Source organism: Rattus norvegicus, chromosome 14 (assembly GCF_021556685.1).
Source record: "Rattus norvegicus strain SHRSP/BbbUtx chromosome 14, alternate assembly SHRSP_T2T, whole genome shotgun sequence".
Classification (NCBI taxonomy): Eukaryota; Metazoa; Chordata; class Mammalia; order Rodentia; family Muridae; genus Rattus; species Rattus norvegicus.
In genome coordinates this window covers 78,799,810-78,808,930 of record NC_141547.1, presented here as the reverse complement: position 1 = coordinate 78,808,930, position 9,121 = coordinate 78,799,810, and the positions used below count along the sequence as shown (strand labels likewise).

The 9,121-nt window shown below is 44.5% G+C and overlaps 1 long non-coding RNA gene across 1 annotated transcript; it reads right to left on the bottom strand.

Annotated features, from left to right (window-relative positions):
- Positions 1–2,504: 2,504 nt before the first annotated feature.
- On the bottom strand, positions 2,505–8,913 carry LOC134481853 (uncharacterized). The gene is made up of 3 exons (XR_015637111.1): positions 8,786–8,913; positions 2,807–3,215; positions 2,505–2,608 (listed from the first exon to the last, which is right to left on the bottom strand). It is a non-coding gene; the product is annotated as an uncharacterized LOC134481853 (long non-coding RNA).
- Between the last annotated feature and the right edge of the window lie 208 nt (positions 8,914–9,121).

The following is a 9,121-nucleotide window of genomic DNA, read 5'->3' as shown; positions in this document are numbered from 1 at the left end:
TGAGTTGTGAGTGAGTGGGTGAATGGGTGGACAGATAGATAGATAAGGTGTATGGAAGGATGGATAATAGATAGGAAGGTGGGTGGATGGACGGATCAGCAATGGGTCAGGGTATAAGGATAGTGGGGGAAGGAACACGTAGGTGGATGTGCCTGTCACTGAGGTTTTCCCGATCTTAACTTCCTAGTTACAGCTAGTGCTGTAGCCAGCAACGAGTTCTAAGGGAAGAGTCCCAGGTTGGGAGTTCAAAACATGCTGACTCCTCTCACTACCATGGTCCTTCTCTACTAAAGGACATTTTACCCAGCCTCAGGCGGGACAAACTCTCAACCTCCTATCCAGCCACTGCTTCCTGCTTCATCCTTCTTAGGTCTCTCCTCTCTGCTCAGAAACACAGCTCTGGGCTACAGCACTCATACTTAAGATCAACTGTGAGGGGTTGGGGATTTAGCTCAGTGGTAGAGCGCTTGCCTAGCAAGCGCAAGGCCCTGGGTTCGGTCCCCAGCTCCGAAAAAAAAAGAAAAAAAAAAAAAAAAAGATCAACTGTGAAAGCTGGCGAATTCTCCCCAAAGCTGCATAGCATTGCTGGAGACACTGTCTCCGTGCTCTGGAATCAATCACGCGCCTGTACTCCAGGCTGAGGAGGTTTATACCTGAGAGCTTCAAACCTTCGGGGAGGAAGAATGGAGGGCACATGACTCCAGCCCAAGCCTTTCCCATGTTCCCTTCCTTGCTGGGTAGACATAGAGATTCTTTCCAGTGAAGCAGGCGGCAGGAGTCTCCTCTGCAGCACTGAGGATGAATCCCAAAATTCTAGAGCTGAGAGCAGCATGTCTGGCGGCAACTCATGCTGGAAGTAACGGTCTGAGAGGTGACAGAGCTTGGCTCTGCACTGGTGTGGTGGGACCTGAAGAGGACCAGGTTAGCTCCCTGTTCTAGCTGACCCTAAGGCCGAGTAAGACGTGCAACAAGCATAAAAGTTCCAGCAACAGGAAGCAGCCGGGCAGATTGGACACATCTACGTTCCAAATGTGCCCTTTCCACACAAAACCCTTGCAACATATACAAGGCTGACAAGGCTCAAGTGTCTGAGGCTAGCCTGGTCTCAGAGTCGTGAAGACATATGGTATAAGGGCAAGCTTTAAAAATTAGAAAAGAAAAGAAATAAATCAAAAAACAAGCACCAACATAAACAAAAAACAGGAATGCCAGTTAGCACAAAACCCATGAAGGAAGTCACCATGCATTGATGCCCTGTGTTAACAAAACATGAGAAAAGCAAAGAAACGGGAAAACACTATCTGTTCTCCACAGATAGTAGGTCACCAGGGGTGGGACCTGACAAGAAACAAACCAACAAAAATACACATTGTCATTCGCAGCCATAAATCAAATGCATTGAGTCTCAATAAGGACAGGAAAAACATAAAAGAAACACAAATTTCTGAAATTGAAGAATACAGCAACATGGAAAGTTCACTTCCAAGTGCACCTCAATTGCAGATCTGAGAGAGCAGAAAATCAGTGCGACTGAAGCAAGAAAGGCATCCATGGCCAAGAACACAGAGAGGAAAGCCAACCATGCTGTGCTGGCCATGAGGCAGCCTCCACACACAAACACATAAGCAAGAAGAATTCCAGTCAAGTGGAAAGAAAGGCGCTAACAGAATATTTAAGGGAAATGCAGCAAAATTTTTCTAAGGCTGATGTAAACTTTTAAATATCTAATATGTCTTACTACCCCCATACAGGTTAGAGAAATGAGCACTTAGGTGCACCATAGTCGAGCAAGTGAAAGACACAGAAAACCATGAAAGAGGCAAGAGAAAAACAATTCATCATATAAGGAGGAACAATAATGTAATTAACAGCCTTTCATGGGATGGGCGGGGGGGGGGGGCAGAGTGATGGAAGGATGTAGAATGGCTTTTAAAAAAACTGTCAACTAAGACTTCGATACCCAGAAAAACTGTCATCAAAAAAAGCAACAGGAAAAAAAAAGTTCTTAAAGACAATGAAAAAAATATTAATAGAATTCCTTGTTGGTAGAAATGCCTTGTTATAGATAGGTGATAGATGAATGGGTAGATGGATGGATGGATAGATAGATAGATAGATAGATAGATAGATAGATAGATAGATAGATAGATAGATAGATGCTAAAAACCACCAGTCACAAAGACTGAGAAAGACTGGGCAGGAGTTAAGTGCAGTCCACAGGAACAGATAGGAAGCCTCAGATGTGGTAAATGTGAAAGTTGATATGAAATATTTTCTCAAGGGCATACTTCTCTGTAATTATTTTAAACATATAGACAACAAGGCTAGCACAGAGGCGGGGAAGAAGAGAGCCATACTGAAACAAATCTTTAAAAGTTAGCATTGATCTGACAAGTTAAAGTTCTCTTAGTCCACAGATTATTTAAGAAAAATAACTCAGATACATAGTGCCCTAGTTAGGGTTACTATTGCTACAATGAAACACCATGACTTGGTGAGGAAACTTGGGGAGGAGAGGGTTTATTTGGTTTATGCTTCCACATCTCTGTTCATCATGGAAGGAAGTCTGGACAGGAACTCAAACAGGACAGGAACCTGGAGACAGGAGCTGATGCAGAAGCAACGGAGGAGTGCTGACTACTGGCTTACTCCCATGACTTTGTTCCAACTGCTTTCTTTTTCATTATTGTTAATTATCTTATTAGTTTACATTTCAAAATGTTATCCCCCTTCCCGGTTTCCCCTCCACAAACTCCCCATCCCATCCCCCTTCCCTTTGCTTCTATGAGGGTGCTCCTCTACCCACTCATCCACTCATGTGTCCTGGCATCAAGCCTCCACAGGACCAAGGGCCTTCCATCCCATTGATGCCAGATCAGGCAATCCTCTGCTACATATGTATCTGGAACCTTGGGTCCCTCCATGGGTACTCTTTGGTAGGTGGTTTAGTCCCTGGGAGCTCTGGGTGGTCCAGTTAGTTGGTATTGTTCTTCCTATGGGGTTTGCAATCCCCTTCAGCACCATCATTCCTTCCCCTAGCTCTTCCATTGAGATCCCTGGGCTCGGTCTGATGGTTGACCGTGAGTATCTGCATCTGTATTGGTCAGGTGCTGGCAGAACCTCTCAGGGGACAGCCATACCAGATCCTTGTCAGGAAGAGTTTCTTGGCATCAGCAATAGTTTCAGGGTTTGGTGTCTGTAGATGTGATGGGTCCCTGGGTGGTGTAAAGACAGGGACAAAAAATGGAGCAGAGACTGAAGGAAAGGCCATGCAGAGACCACACCACTGCTTTCTTATAGAGCACAGAGCCACCAGCCTATGGACACCACCTACAATAGACTGGGCCCTCCCCATCCATCATTAGGTAGGAAAATAATCTACATACTTGCGTACAGCCCAATCCTATGAACACATTTCCTCAATTGAGGTTGTTCCTCTCAAATGACTATAACTGTATTCAGTTGGCATAAAACTATCCAGCACACATAGCTTTTAAAAAGCAGAGAATAAAATGGAATATTAAAATATTTAAAATAAAAGAAAGCAGTAAAAAAGGATAGAAAAGGAAAAATTAAGAGATATATACAAGGACAAAAAATGTACAGTGTGGACAACCACACTGTAAATATTAGTGTGATGCAAATTGAACACTAAATGTGAATGGTCTAAACCCCCAACAAAGGCAGAAAAATAAATAAGATATAACTAGGAACTATTACAAAACAAAGCCATGCCTTGTGTCCAAAGACACTAGTCTGTCAGAGGCAGCAGGGTAGAACTATAATATATCATGAATGCACTGACCCCAATAATTCTAACATTTGACAAAGTAAACTTTAAGACAAGAATATGACTAGCCACAAAGTGATGGTTTCTAGTGATCCATGGGTCAAAACATTAAGAAGGTATAAAAATTATAAACATATTCACCCCTAATACAATAGCCTCAAAATATGCAAAGCAAAAACTAATAGAATTGGGGAAGACCCGAATAGTTTTATAGAAATAGACCAGACGATCCCTTCAATAATTTATGAGGCAATTAAGTAAGAAGAGAGCATGAAGAAAAGAAAGGATTGAAGTGACTTATCACTCAGCCCATGCTGACACACAGCTACAGGCACATTCTCCTCAACACACATGGGTCATCCCCTAGGTGTGAAGGTGTGAATGAGCTTCTATGAATATAACGACTGAACTCATGAAATTGTGGCCTCTGACAGTGCTTCAGCAAGAATAGACATGAACTGCGAAAGTCCACAATTCCAAAGTCAAATGCCACACTTTGGAACAACTCTCAAGTCAAAAAAGAAACCATGAGAGGAATTAGAAGAAATTTTAAATGGATCTAAAATACTCACTATATATGAAATTTTACGGAGTGCTTAGGAAGAAACCCATACCTTTAAACACTTGGGTCAGAAATAGAAAGCAGAAAAATAAAGGGAAATCAATAAAACAAAAGGGAATGTTTTAAAATATCATAAAACTGATAAACTTTTTGCCAGAGGGGAGACAAAGAAACACAAACAAATTCTACAACAGAAATAGAAAAGGAGACATTACTACCAGCCAAATGGAAATTAGTTGGATCATAAGTTCTGTAAAGAGAGCCAAGGGCAGTAGGGCAGGCTAGCAATCACACAACCCAGAGTCTGAGACAGAGAGCTTGAGACTAACCTGAACTGCATAGCAAGACTTTGGAAAGAAAGTGGGGAGAAGAAAGAAAGGGTGTTCTATAAATAATTTACTGTTTATGAACTAAACAACCTAAGACAGGCAGATTTCTGGAAATACTCAAGGTGTTCAAGTTGACTCAAGGCGACAATTAAGAAAGAAATTGACAATTCAGAATCTTTCCACAATGACAAGCCAGACTCACATGGCTTCCCTGGTGGGTTTGGTAAATATCTAATTTACCTAATGTCACCTGCAGCGACTCGGGAAATGATGACGGGAACATCCCCAATCACAGTCTGATGACCAAAGCCAAATAAACACGTGGCAGGAACTCAGAGAAGAAAAACGTTCACTAAACGAATGCAAAAGTCCTTGAAAAAGCACTGCAAGCTCAGTCAGTGTTTCAGCAGGAGGACTCTGCTCGGTGAGTCTAGGGATAAGACTGTTTAGCACCGGGGCATCAACTAACGTAATATCACACAAAGCAGAACCATCTATCTCAAAGAAAAGGTGTTTGGAAAATTCAGTACCATGGATGACAAAAATCTTTTAATTTAATCTATAGAGGGAACTTCCAAAGCCTGGTATAGGGCAGCTATAAAAAGCTGGGTGCTGGAGAGATGGCTCAGAGGTTAAGAGCACAGACTGCTCTGCCAGAGGTCCTGAGTTCAATTCCCAGCAACCACATGGTGGCTCACAACCATCTGTAATGAGATCTGGTGCCCTCTTCTGGTGTGTCTGAAGACAGTGACAGTGTACTCATATATATAAAATAAATCTTACACACACACACACACACACACACACACACACACACACACACACACAGCTGGCATTATATTCAATATTGAAAAGAAAAATTATTGTTTAGCCCCTTGGATTGGAAACAGATGTGTGCTGTGTTCACAGACTAATCTTTAAACTCAATCTTCTTCAAAGTTTCGTTAGGCTTTTTAATAGAACTCAGTTAGCTGGTCTTGAATTTTAAATGGAAAAACCCAAAACCTAGAGTTGTCAAGTAATCTTGAAAAAAAAAAAAACTGGAGAGGTCAGAATAGCAGGTTTTCTGGAAGGAGGGTTTTGAAAAAACTAATTTCTGATAAAACAACTCATTGAAGAAGGGACCAAATTTATATCTGACTCTAAAGAAAAATCCTAAAATTTAATCCTAAGATTAAAAGGAAATAAGGAGGAGGAAGAATCAGGGAGATACAGAAGATAGAAAGAAAGAAAGAAAGAAAGAAAGAAAGAAAGAGAGAGAGAGAGAAAGAAAGAAAGAAAGAAAGAAAGAAAGAAAGAGAAGAGAGAGAAAGAAAGAGAAAAGAGAGAAAAAGAGAAAGAAGAAAGAAAGGAAGGAAAGAAAGAGAAAGAAAGAGGAAAGGAAGGAAGGAAGGAAGGAAGGAAGAAAGAGGAAAGAGGAAGGTATTTTAGTTAAAGTTCCATTGCTGTGAAGAGACACCATGACCATAGCAAATCTTATAAAGGACAACATTTAATTGGGGCTGGCTTACAGGTTCAGAGGTTCAGTCCATTATCATCAAGGTGGGAACATGGCAGCATCCAGACAGGCATGGTGCAGGCAGAACTGAGAGTTCTACATCTTCATCTGAAGGCTGCTAGGAGAAGACTGGATTCCAGGCAGCTAAGACAAGGGTCTTAAAGCCCACACCCACAATGACACACCTACTCCAACAAGGCCACACCTCCAAATAATGCCACCCCCTGGGCCAAGCATATACAAACCCTATTTAACTGTCTGCAAAATGGGCTGACATTCAAAGTGCCCTGTGAAAGGGGTATGATACACTAGCCATGCACAGTTGAACCATAGGTGAGGGTCCTTGCAGTTGTTCCCGACCGCTCTGAAAGACAGAGTGCCGTCAAGCAGCACCTGAGGATGGTACAGCCCAGCCCGACATGGTAACATACCGGTTATCACCTAAAACTGACTGACAGAGCAGGAATGCACCTCACAAATATCTTTATCCAAGTAAAAGCAAAGCAGACAGGAAATCCCCACACTGTATGTATGACGCCATTTATTTGAAATTTATAGGACACAGCAAACAATGCAGTAGTGCCCAGGGCTAGGGTGGGAATAGCGGCTGCTTGTCAATGAGATAGGGGTAGGATGCCAGATTCTCTGAAGCTGGACCGCAGGGTGGCTGGACACAGTTATAACTGGCCAAAAAAATCACCGAAGGGCAGGCTTTAAGTGGATGGGTTTTATGGTGTGGTGAGTTATGCCTCAATAAAGCTTTCTTTTATAAAGGCAAAAATGTGCTTCCACAGCAGCTGCCATTCCTCGTGGGTCTACCCCATGTTGAACAGAGTACCTATAGCTGCTGGTGGCTGAAACGCCAGCATGTCCCAGCCTTCCTGCAGCCCCCACCTCTGTTAGTAGCATCCCCTTCTACAGATGAGAAGAGTGAGTCTCTGAGACATCCTCTATGTACCGGCCTCCAAATCTAAGGGCCTCAGCTTCTCCAGGTCTGAGCCAGCTTGCCACTGAAGACTAATCTGGGACTGCTCTGTCAGACCCTTGTCCTACTCCTTGGATCCCTGGCTGGTCCTCAGTCCCCTCACCCCAGGATACCCCAGGATACCTCTTCTCCGATTTCAGCTTCCCTAGCTCCCAGAAAGCCTGGTCCCTTGCTCAGAGGTGCCTACCCTCTGAGGCTCATCTTGATCATTGGCTATTGACACACCTGTCTTACATCCACTTAGAACCACTCTGAGAAGCCGTGAATATAACATTATCTGGAAGCAGGGTCCTTGTGAGTAGCATATGCTAGGGATCTCAAGATTAAATTCAAGCAGTCTGGTTCAGGGTGGATCCTAAACCCCCGACATGACATGGCCCTATAAAACATAGGAAAGAGAGCTAGAGAGATGGCTCAGTGGGTTATAGCACCTGCCTCACACACCTGAGGACCTAAGTTCAAATCCCCAGAACCTCTCAATGTGAAGCTCAATGTGGAAGCACGTGCCTGAAATCCTAATGCTCTTAGTCATGGTTCTACTGCTGTGAAGAGACATCACGACCACAACTTATATAAAGGGGATGGCAGACATGGTGCTGGAGGACCTGAGAGTTCTACACCCAGATCCATAGGCAGCAGAAAGAAACAGCAAGCCGTTGGGCCTGGAATACCATGCCTCCTGGTTATCCTCAAGTAGCGTCACACCCTAATGACTAAACATATGAGGGGCCATTCTTATTTAAACCACCTCATGTTCCTACAGCAAGATGGGCATGACCCCTGAACTTGCAGATGCAAACGGCAAAGAGATGAGAGCCCTGGACCAATATTTGGGTTGTCCTCAAACCTTTGCATGCGTGCTTTCACAAGCAAATGCATACATGCATGTATATCACACATCATATATGCAGAGAGAGAGAGAGAGAGAGAGAGAGAGAGAGAGAGAGAGAGAGAGCGAGCCTTGGATGGAAGGCCAAGTGGAGCAGGAGGGAAAGGTTGGAGTAGCACGCCTACGGTCTGGGGAGCTTAGGCCTCAGCAGCATGCCAGCAGAAGCCAGACAACAGCGTCTTCAGACACCCTCACAGAAGCAGAAGGAGCTGGCCTGCCCACACTTTGGCCTTGTACTGGTAGCCTTCTCTCCTGTGACAGAACACTGTGGTCATTTGTGAAGGCAGCCACAGGAAGGTAGGGCTCCACCCCCAGCAATGACTCAGCCTCAGCCGGTTCTATTCAGAGGAAGCAGATTAGTTTGGACCCAAGCCTCAGCAAGTCTTTAAGTTGTCAGCTAGAGCAGCCTCCCTGGCCAGCAGGCGTACATGGCAAGTGATTTTATCCTTTCTGAAGACTCAGATGGGGCACAGTGGCCCGAGGGCCACACCTGCCAGGTCTCTGCCACCGTTTCCTTGTGGTAAGCTCTCTGCTGCTTTTCTCAAGAGGCTCCTGTCACCAGAGCCAGCAGAGGTCTCCTGCAAGAACCGACTACAGCAATCAGAATGACAGGAAACGGGGGTGGCATGCTCCCACGCAAAGTGACTCAGGGTGGATGGGAGCTGCCAGTCAATCCCTGCTCCCCATGGTGTGCAGAGTCTCCACACAGGACCCATGGAGGCAACTTCTTACCTGAGTTCTGAGAACTGTGGGCCTAAACTGGCTTCCCTCTGTGTCTAAGAAGTTCACACACAGCTAGGAGGAAGCACATTTTCAGGGCCAGCCACATAGAAGACCAGGTTCAGGGCAGCGTATCTCCTGGTGGGATTTCCTAACAGAGTTCCATGATGACATAGCAGCCTCCCCTGTGACTTCATCACAGCACCATTGTGATTTGTGTCCGTGTGGCAGTGAAATTCATGCAGCTGGTTCAGCATGGCTCCTGAGGTGTCTGTGGTAGCATTTCTGAGTGAGAATTGCATGTGGTTACAGCCACACGCACGCACTCCAGGGTGAGGGTGGCATCCC